Source organism: Tachysurus fulvidraco, chromosome 20, assembly GCF_022655615.1.
Source record: "Tachysurus fulvidraco isolate hzauxx_2018 chromosome 20, HZAU_PFXX_2.0, whole genome shotgun sequence".
NCBI lineage: Eukaryota > Metazoa > Chordata > Actinopteri > Siluriformes > Bagridae > Tachysurus > Tachysurus fulvidraco.
In genome coordinates this window covers 15,092,308-15,110,402 of record NC_062537.1, presented here as the reverse complement: position 1 = coordinate 15,110,402, position 18,095 = coordinate 15,092,308, and positions in this window count along the sequence as shown.

Below are 18,095 nucleotides of genomic sequence, written 5' to 3'. Positions count from 1 at the left end.
GAATAACTCAACATGGTTTGTGAATGTGAACTTGTGAAACTGGCAGCTATAAGCTTCTCTTTGTTAGCTTCATGTCATGGCTGTCTGAACATGTCTTGGATGATTGATTACATCTTCAGGTAAGAAGGAAAGTGTGTAGTTTTGACCAAATGATTCCTTGACACCTGGCAACAAGCTGGAGACAATTTTCATCTAAACACAATGTGGACACTAGCTGCTGTGTTTATATTCAACATATATACTGAACCTCCTATGGCTTAAAGATTTTTCCACTCATACCCATGGCCACATTTTTGATTCACTTTGTTCTATTGTAGACTGAAACATTGCCTTTGCTTTTTTTTTAAATGGCACTTCTGAATTCATCTTAAATATACACACTATATTCTTACCTCATGAATAAAATGTTCTCTCGCGTCTCTGAGCTTTTCTGCCCCGATGGCCTGTTTTACCTCTACAGTGATACTACTGCAAAAATAATGATTAAATAATATGATGATTATGCCTCTCTAAGGACCAGGCTGGTCTGAGATCACTCACTTTACTCCATAGTTCTGTCCTGTGCTCATATAAATAAAAAAGCACTTGCTGATGAATAAGATATACTGTATGCCAAGTCAGGTCAAGTCATGTAGGATTTATGGTCATACCTGTCATCACAGACAGATGTAATGTTAGGAACAAATCATGATGCTAAACTGTCAGACAACATATTAAGCCAATCAGTATAAACTCTATTGTATAGTAGTGTTTTGATGCACTGTTAGAAATCTAATATCAGGTAATAAATTCATGCAATACCATGCACATTTATTCCGTTTAGGGTTAGGGATAGGGTTTAGGGTTAGGGTTTAGGCTTAGTTTTTAGGGTTTTATTGTTAGGGATAGGGTTTAGGGTTTAGGGTTAGTTTTTAGGGTTTAGGGTTAGGGTGAACAAAGCAGACATCAGATTGTGCTCTGTGAAAATTGAAAATGGAGGAGGAGCTCTAGTATCTTTCTAAAATACAGGTAGCATGATACAACATCATATGATAGTATTCATAATAAGGAGCGTGAGAGATTAGTGAGTATGGTCAATAAAAAGTGAGCGTGGATCTGGGAAGAGAGTGAAAGAAGTGATAGAAATTCAGTTCTCTGAGCTCTGAGACAATCGTTCCCTTTTCTGGTCCACAGTGCAATTTATGACGCCTTGCTCATTTGTAAATACGACGCTTGCTGATGCTGCTCTGCACACTCAGGTTGGCTGCCCTCACGCTCTCTATTAAAATGTTTGAATGCAATAACTAACCTGAGTTCATTACTAGAAGCACATGACAGCAAACAACATAAAAAAGAGCTTAATAAAATGTTCATGATGCCTTTGTGTGATTAATACCAAGTAGCTTACTCATTTTGATATCAGTATCAGTATATGTATAGATAAGTGAAAGAAAATGTGTTTTCATATGGAACTGATGCAGCCCTAGTTTTGCTAATGCAAACGGTTAATAATCCTCTGTAGCAGTATGAACGTCTAAATTGGCTTGTAAGTGTGTATTTCATAAATATAACGTCTCTTGTAAAGTGACTGAGCGCTATGTGTAAAGTGAATAAGAGGGGAATCGGAGTGAAGCGAAATGAACTAAAGCCTTCAGGCAGATCTGTTGAGGAGTCTAATGGCGTATGGGAAGTAACTATTGCCATATATGCTGGCAGATCTTCAATCTGAACCAAAAGAAACTCCTCCAATGCTCTTTAGATGCTCATTCAAAGATTGTTTTATGACCACTTTGACCTACAGCTTTCTGATGTAGCTGATTCTTCTAACATCTTCACCCTTCTCGATCTCTGTGTATCTTTAAATACAGTCAAATGCAATATACATCCTCCCTGTCAGTCCTATGCATCCAATTCTATACTGATAAAATTCAGACATACACTAAATGGCCAAACACCTGAACATAATATATGTATGTGTTTTGCCTCTTTTTGTATTCTCCACATCTTTGAAGGCTTTCCACTATATTTTGAATTATGTCTGTGGGGATTTACTCATTCAGCAACAAGAGCATTTGTGAGGTCAGGCAGTGATGTCAGATGAGAAGTTCTTCCAATTCATCCTAAAGGTGTGCAGTGTTGACACTAGGGCTCTGTGCAGGATACTACACACCAACCTTGTCAAATCATGTCTGTATGAAGCACATTTTGTGTACAGGAGCATTGTCATGCTGGAACTTCGCTCCAGTGAAGGGAAAATTGTAACACTATGGCATACAAAAACACTAAAAAAATAAATTTTTTTGTTCCAACTGTGGCAATATTTTTGGGGAAAACCAACAGATAGGTGTGATGGTCAGGTGTGAAAAAAACCTTTGTAAGCATTAATTTCCCCATTAGAACTCTACATGGACATTAACATGCAATTCTAAAGTTTTACTCTTTGACAAAATATCTTATATTTAAAGTAGCCTTTTGCATTAAGTTAATATTTTCTGAAATTTATGTAATTTTCAATTTACCTAAAATGAATCTATCAACCGATGTTTCAGTGCTATGCATTGCAAAGATTATAAAATCGGTGAGAAACAGCTCTGACATTTAAACAACAATGGCAGACAACAGCTAAAGATCCTACATTCTCGTTGTATCATGAGGTGGATAAATAGATAGGCCTATACCCTGGAGGAGTTAATATATTTACTGTAGGTGCAAAAAAAAAAAAAAAAAAAAAAAAAGGCTCTATGTTGCAGTAAGAGCTGAAGGAACAGTTTAGCAAGAATCTAATCAAACTTGTTTTAAAAGACATCAGTAATCTTCTTAATTTTTCATTACAATTGTTAAAAATGAAAAATAATCCTGTTGTCCAAGATGGTTACTTCCAGCAACAAAGATTGGTTTACTGTATGTTCATGGATTACAGTAAGTCGTACACCAAATCTGTAATCCAAGACATTACCTTGGATTTCAAACAGTATCTCAGTATGACTCAGATGCCTATCATTACTTATAGCTACACCTATTGTAGATTCATTAAATACATTTGACCCAGTTAGTTAATACCTGCTTGAGTTAAATGAGACTGAGATATCATGAAAAGATGGACTGGATTTATAAAAACAAAAAAAAGAATTGGACCAAAGTGTACCATACTAAAAATTGCACATAATGTCATTGCATTTCATAGAAATAATGTTCAAATTTTGATTTGGTTAAAAAAGAATCGTAAGTTTCAATTAATCAAGATGCTGTGAGGCCATGTTGCCATTTTGTCCATAGGGTCAGAGGCATAGCGAAGCCCCCCTGTAGCCAGCTATAGTTATGCTGTCACTAATGATTAGCAGTGGAGCAGTTGAGATCGCTATGTGGTGATATGTTCTTGAAAAAAAACAATGGGGTATAACTGACAAGGAAAAGTGTGTATGCAGTATTCAGCCCACATAAACTTTCTCACATTTTATAGCGATACTATGTAGTGAAACTGGAATGGACTTATTGGAGATTTTTTAAATAGACTTAATATTGAAGCTGTGGGGGAAAATCAATATAGTTTGTAATTTATTAACAATAAAATGATAATAAGAAAAGAAAACGATTGTGGGAAAAATATCAATCAGATTTGGGGTATAAAAATATCTCTGTGAACACTGTGTGGTGCACCACTGTATCTATTACAGCACGTATCCATATTCATTATTAATAAATAAATAAATAAATAAATAAATAAATAAATAAATAAATCAGTGACGAGCAAAAGGTGGGCATTAGTCAGAGAAGCAACTAAAAGACCAAGAGTTACGCTCCAAATAATGTTCTTTACTGGATTCTTCACATTCTTTACATTCTTTACTGGCGGAAATGTTCTCAGGTTTTTCTCTGAACAGCTTCATCCACGTCTTCAGAGTTACCCTTAGCCTTGTGATTGCTTCTCTGACTAATGCCCTACTTGCAGTCAATGATTTTGCTAGACGACCTCCTCTAGGCAATGTCGCTGTTGTGAAATCAAGTTTAAGGTATTTTTAGTTTTCAGTGATCCTTGTTTCTTCTTTTCTTAAAACGTAACCACAGTGAACTGACTGGTCACTTACCATTGCTTTTTTTCTTCTTTACAAAGAGCCTGACAGTGTTGGAATAGTAAATAATGTTGATTGATGTCTTCATTGTTACATTGTTCTTCTGATCAGACATGAAGACCAACAGTCAAAGACTCCTTTGAAAATCTTTTGGAAAGACCTTTTGACTGAAGTACGTTAAGTTTGTCTATACAATTGAAATATATTTTACTAAAGTAAATGCATCCAAAATATTTGCAGCACCATGGATAAGCATGGATTGTTGTGCCAGATTTGTTCATTCATAAGTAAATTAAGTATTAAAAAAAAAAAGAAACTGTCAAAAATGTATAATTATCCCTCTTGCTGTTAATGATAACTGAAACACAAACATATGGTGATTGTATGGTTTGCACTGAATCAACCACAATTAAAATGAAAGAAAGTAGCTACAGCTCAGATGCCTGATAGCTAAACACCAGCAGTGGCTTCCCTGCAGAATTTCACTGTTTGACTGTACTCGTCATACATCACAATAATTATCAAACAATTATTAGCAAAATTTCGCTAAACAAATAGGTTAAAAAAGGCAAAATATTAATTCATAAATACTGAGAACAGTGTTAAAATTGGTGCTGGTGATAAAAAAAAGTGTATAAACGATACAGCTGAGTTTCCCCTGTGATTTCTTTAAGACATGTTATGTACAGTATGTTATTTATTGGTAGCTAGAATAATAACAAAAAACAAGGGACAGAGTTTTTTCTTACTTAGAAACATGTTTCTTGTTTTATCAGGCATTTTGCTTTCAAGATGAAAGATATCTGCTTCTTTATATATTCCACAGTGGGGGACTGTTGGCTTGTTCAAAGATCCAATAACAAACCTTAGCAATCTTTTATTTAATAGTAACAATGAATATTTAAAGGTGCAGATCATTACCTAAAGTGTATTGTTGATCATGCGGATCAAAATGGTTACAAACAGTTGACATGAGGTTGTAAGTAGACCGACTTCGTAATTATCAATTTAGTGTTATCAATAAATGTTAGATTGTGCATTGTGTATGTATTTTAAGTACAATGTTATACAAAAGTAAAATAAGATAAAATTGTAAGTTGAATGCACTTAATCCTGAATTAAATAGTATGAAATAAAATGGACTCTCCTGGCATACTATCTCCTGCTACCAGCTTATTAACCAGTTAGCTCAAGACCTACTTTTTTGGTTATATTTATACTGTTTGTATCACAAAAAAAAAGGGGAAAAAAAAGAGAAAATTAATGTGATGCATTTGTCCTTGCAGGCTCTGAAGGGTTAATTAGCATATGCCAAGTTAGGGCACCGTAACGATAAAAGAAAAACACTTTTAAGAGAGCATCCATGCCCGCTGTGCTATATTGTATAAATATTGTCCTACTGCAAAGAATATTAAATTTAATATATGTATTAAGCCTGGTCAAATGAGGGTTAAGAAGAAACCCAGAGTACCTTACTGAGCTCCTTGATGCTCTAAACCAAATGATTTATGTTAGAGGTCAGTCAGCTGTCCATTAATCTGAAAGGAAGTCAGTGAGTCTGAACCTGTCCGTAATTAACTAATTAGGACTTACACACGACATGTGCAGTGCCGGACAAACAGTGATAATGAAGTTGGACACTCAATCAGTGTCTGTCAAAATGCTCCAAACAAAAACTACAAAGTGTCTTTCATATTCATGGAAAATGAGCATACTATATAAAGTTATGTGCTGTAGATAAAGCTGTAAACTAGATGCTAATTTATGTAGATACCTAAGACAAGTAACTAAATACTACTGGCTTTAATGTGCCTACTTCTTGAAGTAGTAAAAGCTATTCAGCTAATTTGCAATGGTAATAAGCCACTACATTGTAAGTTTCACAACTGCGTGCTCGGCATGCTTTCCCTCTCTCGGTTTTAATTATGTGCTCCATTAAAGTGCCACTTGAAAACGGCATTAGTTATGGATGTCTGATAACATAACCTTACATGTATTTCACATTTATTAAGCTGATGCTATACAATGCTATACTTTAGTAGAGTTTATAGGTACTGTAGGTAAGGTAGGTACGGTTAGCTCAGCATTCTGAACTACAAATCTAGGAAAGACTGGGGGTGGAAAACCAGACCATCTGTTAAATCATGTCTGTGAATATGTGTGGTTGGTTTTCATGTACCATCCTGCCTGTGCTTGAGCTACAGACTTCATGTATGTGTAGTAATACTAATGAAATTTAAATGTAGGTTTCGGATTCACGTACGTCTTCTGTACACTTTATATTTAGCTTACAACATGAAATCTGTATCCGCTTTGTCTCGCTACATATTTATTTATTTATATGTCATTAGAAATAGCGGGACGTGCTCCGAATGGATGGAGGTTTGTGGTAGAAATGAACAGATTTTTTTTTTTATCACTAATATAGTATGATGTAATACAATACAGGCCAGGCTGCATCCTGCATGTACATCATGCTGCTTCAGCTTTCTCAGTTCGGATGTTTCCAAGAACCTGATCAGACCCCATGCTTCTTCGAGCAGCTAATGATTTTCTGTCATGATTCTGGGCTGAGACACACTTGTCTGACTGTCCAATTCAAGCCTTAATAAACAGTAGCAGCTGTTCATAAATTCCATCGTCTCGACCGTGTTTGTGTGGCGTATTGTTTTGGGTGATTTTTTTTTTTAAATAAGAGTTTCTTGTCATTAAAATATTCACCAAGACAAGAAAAATGGTCACAGACTATGAATGTTGAAGATTAGTTATGCAAGTTTTTGCTCTGTCTAGGTTGGACCTCTGTAGTGCCTTGGTATCTGAATGTGCCAGAATAAACAAGCTTCAATTAGTCTATAATGCGGTCCTTAGTAGAGACAGAAAATTGTCCCATATTACCTCAGTTTACACTACATTAGCTTTCAGCATAATTGTGTATTGATCATATCATGCTGCTATTGGTCCATAAAGCAGTGAATGGTCTCATACCACAGAACCTGAGCGAAATTTCTACCCGCCGTGCCAAATGGTTTATGTTATTTATTGCTAGCTAGAGTAATAAAAAAAAAACAAGAGACAGAGATTTACTTAATCAGAAACATGTTTCAGGCATTTTGCTTTCATCTTAAGAAATGATGTACATCCGAGTTCATGTGCACAGAGAGTTGTCTCTATTTCAAATAAAAATAAAAAAATTAAATTTTAAAGATATCTGCTTCTTTTTATCTACCATATATGTTCCACAGTGGGGGACTGTTGGCTTGTTCAAAGATCCAATAACATAAACCTTAGCAATCTTTCATTTAATAGGAACAATGAATATTTAAGGTGCAGATCATTGCCTACAGTGTATTGTTGATCATGCGGGTCAAAATGGTTGCAAAACCGTTGACATGAGGTTGTAATTAGACCGACTTCATAATTATCACTTAAATCTGCAATGAATTGTTTTGGAAATTGGCTTCCATGGAGGTCTTGCTCACATATACGTGATTAACACAGTGCGACTTGACTCTGTGTGAAGGTTTCAGTATGGCACTGCATGGCAGAATCTGATGCAACATACAGTAAGCGTCATTTCATTCTAGGTGAGTCGGGGCACAGAGCCGCAGATTTCAGCAGGTGTTAATTTACGGCTGCTCCGAGTGTATTCTCTTGATGGCTGCAGTCAAACCCAGCAGCTGGGTGATCTACAAAAGGCAAACATAACCTTCAGTCGTAAAGTCTGGCATCTGCGCCAGGACATGGACTGCATCATTAAAAAGGAGGGCCACACAGAGTGAGAAAAATAGCGTCGTTTTGGATGAATATGTATATGTGTGTTTTGTCAGTGATAAGGATAAAAAGTCTATGCACTATGTATGCACCCAGATTATAATTTATGCAATAAAGATAATTAAATTGTTCCATCACACTATCATCATTAGAATTCAATAAATCAGGATCAGGATCTCAAACCGTTTTGCATCCAAAGACTTCTTTAACTAAAAAATAAATTCCAGAAATTCTCCACTACAGATTTAATTTTAAAATATTACAAATATTTAAATATGCAGCATTATTTAAATGTGGACAATAATTGGTTGTTTATAACATTTACATTTATGACATTTGGAAGACGCCCTTTTCCAGAGCTACATGCAAAATGCTTTGCAGTCTCATCAGTGAATACATCAACACTAGGTTCACTGAGTTACAGTCTTAGGATAACATTAACCTAAAACTCTGTTCAGTGAAAATATACACATCAAACATAAAGCGAAAATAAGTGTTAGTTCAAGTGTTTCATACGAGTGTTTATACGATTTTTTAAAATGTTTTATTTATTTATTTATTTATACACACTACCGCTTTAATTAAAATGATTGTTATTAAAGTGGATCAAAATAATCATATTTTATTTAAACCTCACTGTGTACAAGAAATTCTGTTTGGTGCAGCGCCACATATTGCACGGGACAGCGCATTGACGATAGAGAACAATATAATACATTACAATGCAATAGAATAAATACAGTATGCTACAATATAACACAGTGCAGTAGAATAGAACACATTACAATAAAGAATATGAAGATACAATAAAATGCCATACGGTACAAAACAATACAATACAATGCAATGGAGAACAATAGAATAATACAATATAAAACAGTGTAGTATTAAATAATGTCAAAATAAGTATAAACTGTGGTTTATTGACATTACTGATGTTTCGAATAAGCTAATTTATTTCACATGACCGGTCAAATATGTTAATATCTCTAAATATAAAATAATAAATGTAATAAATTTGGCGATATTTGGTTGTGATTTCCAATTATATCGGATAATGGATACGCTTCCTGAACCTCGGCAGTCCCCGGATTGCACTTTGACAACCATGGCCAAAAATAATCAAGATAATTTACTGAATAAGATGTACAGTACAATGCCTTCTATATGTAATTTAGGACCCTGTCTCAGATTAATTGGCAATTTCACTAACAGAACAATAGCTGGACTAGACAGTGAGGAGGACGATTAAAACTTCAGAGTGAAAACGTGAAAAAAACATAAACATGCTTTTTTATCTGACAAGGCTGCCACATCTGTTTAAGAGCCAGGCCCAAAACAGCTTTGTTTAGGTGTGTCTAACCGTTCCTAACAATGTCCGTCCTCATCTCCATAATCCCTCTTGTCCAAGAGAGTGAGAGTGACAGAGAGAGTGTGTGAAAGAAGGGAGGTACCGGGTTACACGCATGCCCAGGCTTAGTTAGCTGTGTCATTTCTGACAGCTTTATTAAATGCAAAAAAATTCCTCGGTTGCTACACACTAGCCAGATTCACTATTTGGACTCGTGCAGAACTGGAGGAGAGCGATAGCAGTTGACCTCGCAGTTCCCAGAGAGGATGAAAAGCACTCGCCACCGTTTCGAGCACACACATTCACACAGAGCTGATTAGAGCTGCCCAGATGGGTTATTGCATTTTCAATTCCTCTGAAAAACCGAGCCCCCACGGAGCGAGGCTAAGTTTAGTGCCGCAACTCTAAAACCGTCAAATCGTCTTATCAAAGATGTGTTTATATCTCAGGAGCTGATCTAAGATGTCTGTCAAACCATTTTATACAAATCAAAATGACTAAGATTATTAAGTGGCTTGAGAAAAAAAAATAAAGTTTAGAAAATTAACTTCTGACATTTTGCTTGAAAACTGCCTCCATGAAGTGCAACTTTACACCAACTAAGCTCATAAATGTTTATTTCTCTGAGATCCAAATCATTCAGTAGGCTATGAAATTTGTTTTAACCCCTTCCACCCCAGCTGGACAGAAATGATGAATTATGAATCCTTTTGTTAAGCATACAAAACATGAATGTACAGGATCTACACATGCAGCTTAGCAGGTGTTCGGGAAGGTGTACGCTATAAAACTACAAACACCATTTCCACCTAAACAAAAAACAATTCTAACACCAAGCGGCTTAACGAACAGACAGAAAATATGCGTAGACATTGTGCATGCAGCAAAACAGCACTAATTATTAATTATTAAGCACCATCTATTTATTTATTTATTTATTTATTTATTTATTTATTATGTTTTGCTGTGTTTTATTTGGTAATATACTTATTCTAAATTCCAGAATTCTTCAAATACACCTTGTTGTTTTTGAGATATACTCTTTCTAAATTGAGCATGTTGTTCTCAAGCAAAAGGCTTATAGGGTTGAGTAGGTTAAACCATAACAAGCCAAAAAATATCATTTACTGTGATGTGGTCTACTATTGTGTGCATATCGAAGATTTTACAACAGCTTTGTGGCTCAGCCAATAGATTCAGACTGTAGAACTGAATCTATCCACTTCATTATTTTCATTTTAATACAGAATCAGACCTAAAAGGAATCGTTCCTTATTACCTAGTATTCAGGGAGTTATTGAAAATACCTTTTTTATGCATTTGTTTTTACATTTGATCTTGTAGAGCAGCGGTGTCAAACTCAAATTCACAGTGGGCCAAAATATAAAACTCAGATAAAGTCACGAGCCAAACTGAATATTTATTGAAAAATGAACTGCAACTGATATGTAATGTTCAACCTTTTTCATATGGAAACAAACTTTAGTTTTGCTTAAATACAGGATTTGGAACAACCAGAGCTTGATATTACAAGCACATAAGAGATTTTGCAATCTCTGCTGCCACAATAAAACTTTACAGCCTTTACAGCAGATTCACTTTCTGATTTTGCTTTCATGAACATAGTCTGCTGGGAAACCTGACTTTTTTCATCTCCTCCGAGTTCTGGAGCTTCTGCTTTACATCCAGGTCCTTATACTTCTCATAATGTTTCGTTTCATAGTGTCTTATGTTATATTCATTACAGACACGTTAGCTCCGTTAGCACACAAGACAAACATGTCTGTCCTTTATATTTGTGAACAGATAATCTGCCTCCCTCCTGTCTTGAAAGCTCCTATTGTCCATCTTTCGTTTGCCCGATGTGACTGTAACATGGTTGTTAATGACTGTCAACAGAGAATGAGGGGCGCTTGCTGTTCGTGACTACGCATCAGTACAGTGGCAAGGCATTCTGGGATTTGTAGTATTAGCGGAGCATGCGGCTAGCCAGCTGTAATGCACATCTGATATGATCTCCAAATTATATTTGGCCTGCGGGCCAGAGTTTGACACCCCTGTTGTAGAGCATCCATGATAAAGTCGGTTCCTGTTGTCACTTACATTAGAACAGTTATCAACACTCATTTCCACACCAGTCTCTCTCTTTTTCTACTAAGAGAACAATTCAGTTTGCTGAATCTCTTACCATAAAACTTCAAAGCAATGGCCTCTGTCCTAAAGTCTTTCCCTAGGCAGAAAACATACAGACGTTTAGAAAGTGCTGACATTAGAGACTCCTTCCATAAATCTTTAATAATTGTTCTCTTACAGAAAGTCCCATTCATTTTTCATTTGTTAAATAGTATCACTTTTTATTTAGTTTATTATGAGATAGAAATTAATTTGTGACTGCATTTAAGTGCTTCCAGTTTTCGCAAAAAATCACTGACGTTAAACATGATCAAGTCAAGTCAAGTCAAGTCAAGGTACTTTTATTGTCACATCACCACAACACATGTGCCATGGTGAGTGAAATTCTTTGGAGCGTGCTCCAGAAATTGCAGAACAATTTACACATGGTAATTAAACAGAAATTAAGAACGGTTTACATACGGGTGAAAATGTGCAAAATGCTCATTACCAGGTGAAATGTGCAAATGTGAAAAGGATGCAATGTGCTCATACAAAGTCAGTACACACAGTGTACTATTAGACATATTTACAATGCACTACACATTATATACAATATGTACTTTTATATGTACTAATATATATATATATATATATATATGTGTGTGTGTGTGTGTGTGTGTGTGTGTGTGTGTGTGTGTGTGTGTGTGTGTGTGTATAAGTATTAATATAAGTATTATAGATATGATCTAATCCTGTACTGTTGCTGTAGGTATTTCCTTAAGTTTTGTGAGTTATCAGCCTTAGGGACTCTATACTACACTTTTACACATGATGAATCTTACAATAGCTTACTTTTAGGCCGCTAACCACATATTACCTCAGTGCATATCAGCTTAAAAAAGCAAGGGCATGTTTTGTTCAAGGGACTTCAGACCTCTCAAGTTTCCAGTATGGCGCAAATCATTTTAAATGGCGCTTTAGTGTGTAACTTGGTATCTGTCCTGTGCTGGGAGGAAAATTTGATTTCAGTGTACCATAGAATAAAATGTTTGAAAATAAAACCATTCTATGCAAGGCTTATGGACTTCCTGTATACTGTGTCTTCAAGTCAAGTAGGTGAACATACATAGTACATAAAATAAAATTGTAAGAGACGTTCTCCTCGTCATGCATGTGCCCCATCCATTCTGAGCCTGTAATTAGTTTACAAACATACAAGGGAAATTGTTTTTTTATTGCTTCAACACACTCTGGAGCCATCAGACTGTCTGAGTGCAGGCCTATACGGAGACGATTACTATCAACCTGCATCATCACTGTAATGGTAACTTGATCATAGCAAACTGCTGCTCTTCCTCAGTCCACACTGTATCAGGCATAGTAAGTGCTTCTATGTGTCATTATGATACACTCAGCTATCGAGCTATGACAATGGTAAGTGTTGTTTCATCAACAAGACAACTGTAATTGCATTAACAGCTGAAGATGATGACAAGTTAAGCACAGGAGTGGGAAATCCCTTCACATGGTCAAGCTGTGTCATTTTTTGTGCGGTTCTGGGAAATAAAAGCTTTCCTTTAACACAAGCTTCCCTAACTATTTCTTCACTCTTCTGATCTGTGTTCACACTAACATCAGTGCTCAAATAATCGCTGATTCATTCCTTTAGTTCCATTGTGTCAGCCAAATTCCTTGTTCGATTTTATTTGTATAACCATTTCAACAATAGACATATAGATTATAATTTTTTTTCCCAAATGAGCAAGCCAGTGGTGACAGTGTCAAGGAAAAACTCCCTGAAGGAGTTTTTAAAGGAAAGAGACACAAAAGGGAACCCATCCTCATCTGGGTGTCACCTGATAGATGGGAAATGATTTATTATCACACTAAGTGTGAACTATATGGTCAAAAAGAGCAACTGCGTAACCAGGAGATTTATGTTATTTATAAGATAAAATCTATCTTGTTGAAGTTATCAACTGCTCACTGATGGAGACCTGAGTGCAAAGCTGATTGTGGCAATTGCAATCCAAAGCCATCTCTATGCTCTATAAGTGGTACTATCTTCAGCAATCTCATTTATCTCCAGGTTGTCCATGTGGAGCCATTCTCAACAGCAGACAGCAGCTTCAAAATCATGAGATTCCAACCAGAAGTAGGGCATCGGGATGGATCAGTCAGGTCCGGAAAGCAGAACTGGTTGGGATCTCAGGAGTAGAATGTCTAGTTTGACAGAGACAGAGAGAGAGAGAGAGAGAGAGAGAGAGAGAGAGAGAGAGAGAGAGAGAGAGAGAGAGAGAGAGAGAGAGAGAGATACACAGTTGCACTGGCACAGAAACATCACAAACATTTTCCCAGCCAGTATCTTCTTACAAACTAAATTGATTAAGATATGTCCATTTCACTATAGCATGGACTTATCTAACAAATTGTGGTGAAATCACACTTAGCTACCTTTTAACGTTTAGACATCTTTAGGCAGACCGACCGCATTTAACACTGAGTTTGCTAAATTGGCTCCATGATGCTTGCAGGCAGACAGCCAAGGCTTGGGTACTGTAGAAAGGTCTACAAAAATTTCTACATCATTTTGAATCAATAAATTTATATTTTCTTATTTTTTGCTCATCATTCATTTACAATTAATAGGTCAGATTTATTTACTAGGATTAGAAAAAAATTACATGTCATCTCCTACTTGATGCATTCCAGACTTTGCCTTTGTATAGAGTCTCTTTAGCGCAAATAAATAGATCTTTATTGAACCTCATGCTATTTAATTTCTTAACTTAAATAGAAAAGGCTAGATTTTTTTATTTATTCTTATAATATTTACTGTATGTTTAATGCATAATTGGCATATTTGTATATATTTTTTTGTCTGTACAGTATATGGTGTATTCCAGAGCTATAAAATAAATTGCCGGTGAGAACGACAATAAAAGGTTTAAGTCATGTAAAATCTGATTGTTTTTTTGTTTTGTTTTTGTTTGTTTTGTTACAGTTCAAATTTGCTCATCCTCATTTATTTTGATCATTATCGTTCGTTCGGTCCCAGTTCAAACATACATTTGGAAACCATCTGGAAACTACAATAAAGCTAAAAAAAAGCTGTGTTCGAATTGAACGATAAGACCATTTTGGTGATAAAACACATTGAGAGGTGAGATGTTTGTGCTGCTAATGTTCAGTGGTTATTATAATATCAGCATATTCAGTATAGAGTAGGAACAATGGGCATATGGTACATTATATATGTACAGTTTATGAACTATTATGCATACAGAAAACCAGCTGGACCGTGAAAGGTGTCCAAAATTACTAAGAATAAACCAAACCAATAGCCTCGGTGGGAAGATGTGAAACTTGTGTTTATTCCCAACATGCAAACAAATTTATCTTTTGTGTTTTCCACCTGTGAAACATGCCTCTTCTCGAGCAGGAGCTGAGCTTGTTTCTGTTGCCACCTCCTCTGGACTCAGACCTCCTGGGAACACATGCGCTGCTGCTGTGTAAGCTGTGTGTGTATGTGTGTGTGTTTGATGTTACTGTGTTCTGCATTGTGAATGTGGAAGGTCACGCTGTCCTTTTGATCGTTCGGCCCACATGCACTTCTGTCAAGCTATTTATTTTAACTGCTGCTTGATGGGGAATTTTTTTGGCCTTTTGTGACTCTATGATGATGTTTGGCTAATAAATCAATTTGACACACAAATCACATTTGTACATAAATGGTGATTTTTCTACCTTTATTTGACATTAAGTTGATAATAAAATTGAACAAAATTCTCTATTCCTGTTATAAATGATTCAGTCTTGAGCGATGCAATTTCAACATGCTGGCTCGAATCTGATTGCTTGTGCACATTGTGTCCAATAGAGAAATGTTTTAATGACAGAAATGAATAAATAAAGACCAGGCTGATTAAATTTGCTGAAGAACAGAACTCAACAGATTCAAGTTTAAAATGTAGTTGTAATATGACATGCAAAGTATATCATATTTGAAGACATTTACAAATTACAAAAAAGAGCTTTTCACAATTGGTTAATTAATCCTGAGTGATTGTGAACTCCGGGTAAACAGTTATCTTGTTTGACATTTCACACTACTTATAATTTATCCAGGGTTAACAATTAATCCTTGTAATTCATAATCTGAAGTTTCACACTGAACATTCCTAAACCCTGGGTTAGCATTCTGATTTGCATATTGTCAACATCCATGATTAGAAAAAAAATCAATAATCCATGGTCTCACCCTTTTGCTTCCGATATACTGTAGTGCTTCAAAATTACAAGTGTAAAAAGTTTCTCTGCCTGGGGTTAAGCTCAGTGTAAAAAGCCCTAATCACAATATTTAGGCTTGCTGAGATTCAAAATCCTTCATATATAATTAACATTACAATTAACAATTGACACATTAGCAAAACCGAAAGGTCATTATTTTTAAAAGGCACATTTAATAGTCCAGAAACGTTTGGATTTACTGTACGTTTTTATAACTGATATCACAAAACATAGATTTTACCCATGAAACTCAGGAGAAAAAAGTATTGTACTGTAGTAAATGTATGACAATATCTATGTCATATGGACACTTCACTGAGCTCTTAAATGTGAAAAGACATTCAGGAATTCATTCCATGACTGTGTACGTATATAAATGCAAAGGTTCCCTGTGTATTAACTGTTTGGAAATACACTTAATATGCTTGATATAAAAACCATGACAAATTATGCCATATTGCCTTGGCAAGAATGCTGTTATAGTGAATATCCGTTCAGCTCTGATCAAAACAATGCTGATGTTCATGCAGTATGAGAACCAACAGTTCTATAAATAAGAAATTAATATCAAGTAACACCAGACATTTCAGACACAATATGGACAAATATTTTTGTTTATTTTCACTCCGTCAAATAAAAATAGCTTCCAAAGAAGGCACGGCTAGATAAAGGGTTGTGTGTTGCCATGCCAACAGACAAACTGACTGACAGACCATGGTAAATGTAGTAATGGTAACAAACTATTGCTATATTTTTGTAGCAAGAACAGACAAGAAGAGTTATCCAAACTATTGCTGTTATGCTAAATATCAGCACTCTTGGACTGCTGCTTGTCCAATCAAATTTGTGGACTGGAACTAATTGCTGTTTAATGGTAATTCCCATAATAGCTGTGATGCATTACTTAACATACACACTGATGACGGAGTAAAGGAAAAAGTGGTGTCTGTGGGCTGTGATGGATTGGTGTGTCATTCGAGGTGCATCCCTGTTCCATACCCAGTGTTTCCAGGAATCTCTGTGGATCTACTGACAGAAAGTGGTTACTAAAGATGAATGAATGAATAGTGATGGCTGAAGGGGGCATTTATTTATTCTTCTGGCATGGTTTGGCGCCACTTCTGTCCCCTTAGACAAAAACATCACTACAAATCAATACAAACTTTATCTGACTGATCACGTTTATTCTACGATGAACCAATTCTTCCGATGGGTGTGGTCTGTTTTTGAGGATGACTCCGCCCCATCCACTAAATTGGTTTTGGACTGATGCGTTAGGGGAAAACGCTCTCCACTACCATCATTAAAACATCTAAAAGGGATCATCTACAGTATGGGAGGAATGGTGTTCATCTCTCAGTACAGTTACAGGTATTTGTACAATCAACACTAAGGTGCACGTTCCGATGGCTTGCAGTGGCCTCGTTATGGTAGTTTTGTTGACTTTTCCTTTATTTTCTCACCCTGTACCATTTATTTATTAATTATATAAATTTTGTATATGTACTAAATTTAATACAAAGCCCTTTTTGGTGGGAAACATCTCGATATTGTTAAAGAACAGGACCTTTATATTCCTTCTATGTTACTCTATGTGATATATATATATATATATATATATATATATATATATATATATATATATATATATATATATATGTATATATATATATATATATATATATATATATATATATATACATATATACATATATATATATATTACAGCTTTTGTATTTATGGGGATGCTTTTAATTGTATTATGATATGCTAAAAATCATTAATCTAAAGTAAAGCTGTTGTGTTATGAGTAAAGCACATTAAAAGATTAGAAATGACCCGTGATACATTTATGACACTATTTGCTGCATGCAAACCTTTTTCTGTCACATTTTAAATTGCAAACGATGCACACTACTGTAAGTAAAACCTTGGTCTAGGTGAAGGTATTCCCTGTATTAATAAAGGAATATATGAGTAAAAGTGTAGTTCAGCAAGCAGAGCAGGACTGGGATGGAGAATTGGACTGTGCCTTGTGGACTAACCCAGTAGCACAAACAATCACGCTCTCCATTAATTCCTAGCCACAGATTCAGCAGCGTGTCACACAGCTAGCGAATGATCATACACAACACGGGCCACTGTAGTATATCTCTGTCAAAACTAGGCGAGCAATTATTTCACCCCATTCCCCTCAGAGATCACAAGATGCCCATTCTGACAAGAATGTTTTCTTTTCCTCTTTCATAACCAGTATATTCGTAAACATTGTTATGGCGATTTGGTCATTGTGATTCAGACCACGGGCTTCACTGCTGCATTTACATGCTACTTGTAAGCGCTTGGAAATAACGCTCGTAGAATGTCAAGTGATTTTTTTCCTTTTATTCATTTTTTTTTTAAGTCTCACCCTGTGTCTCACCTAGAGAGGACGATACAATATTTGCCCCTGCCTGGTGTTCTCTGGTCTGTGTTTTTAATTAAGAACCTTTCCAGGGTGCACATTTTCATGGGCTCAC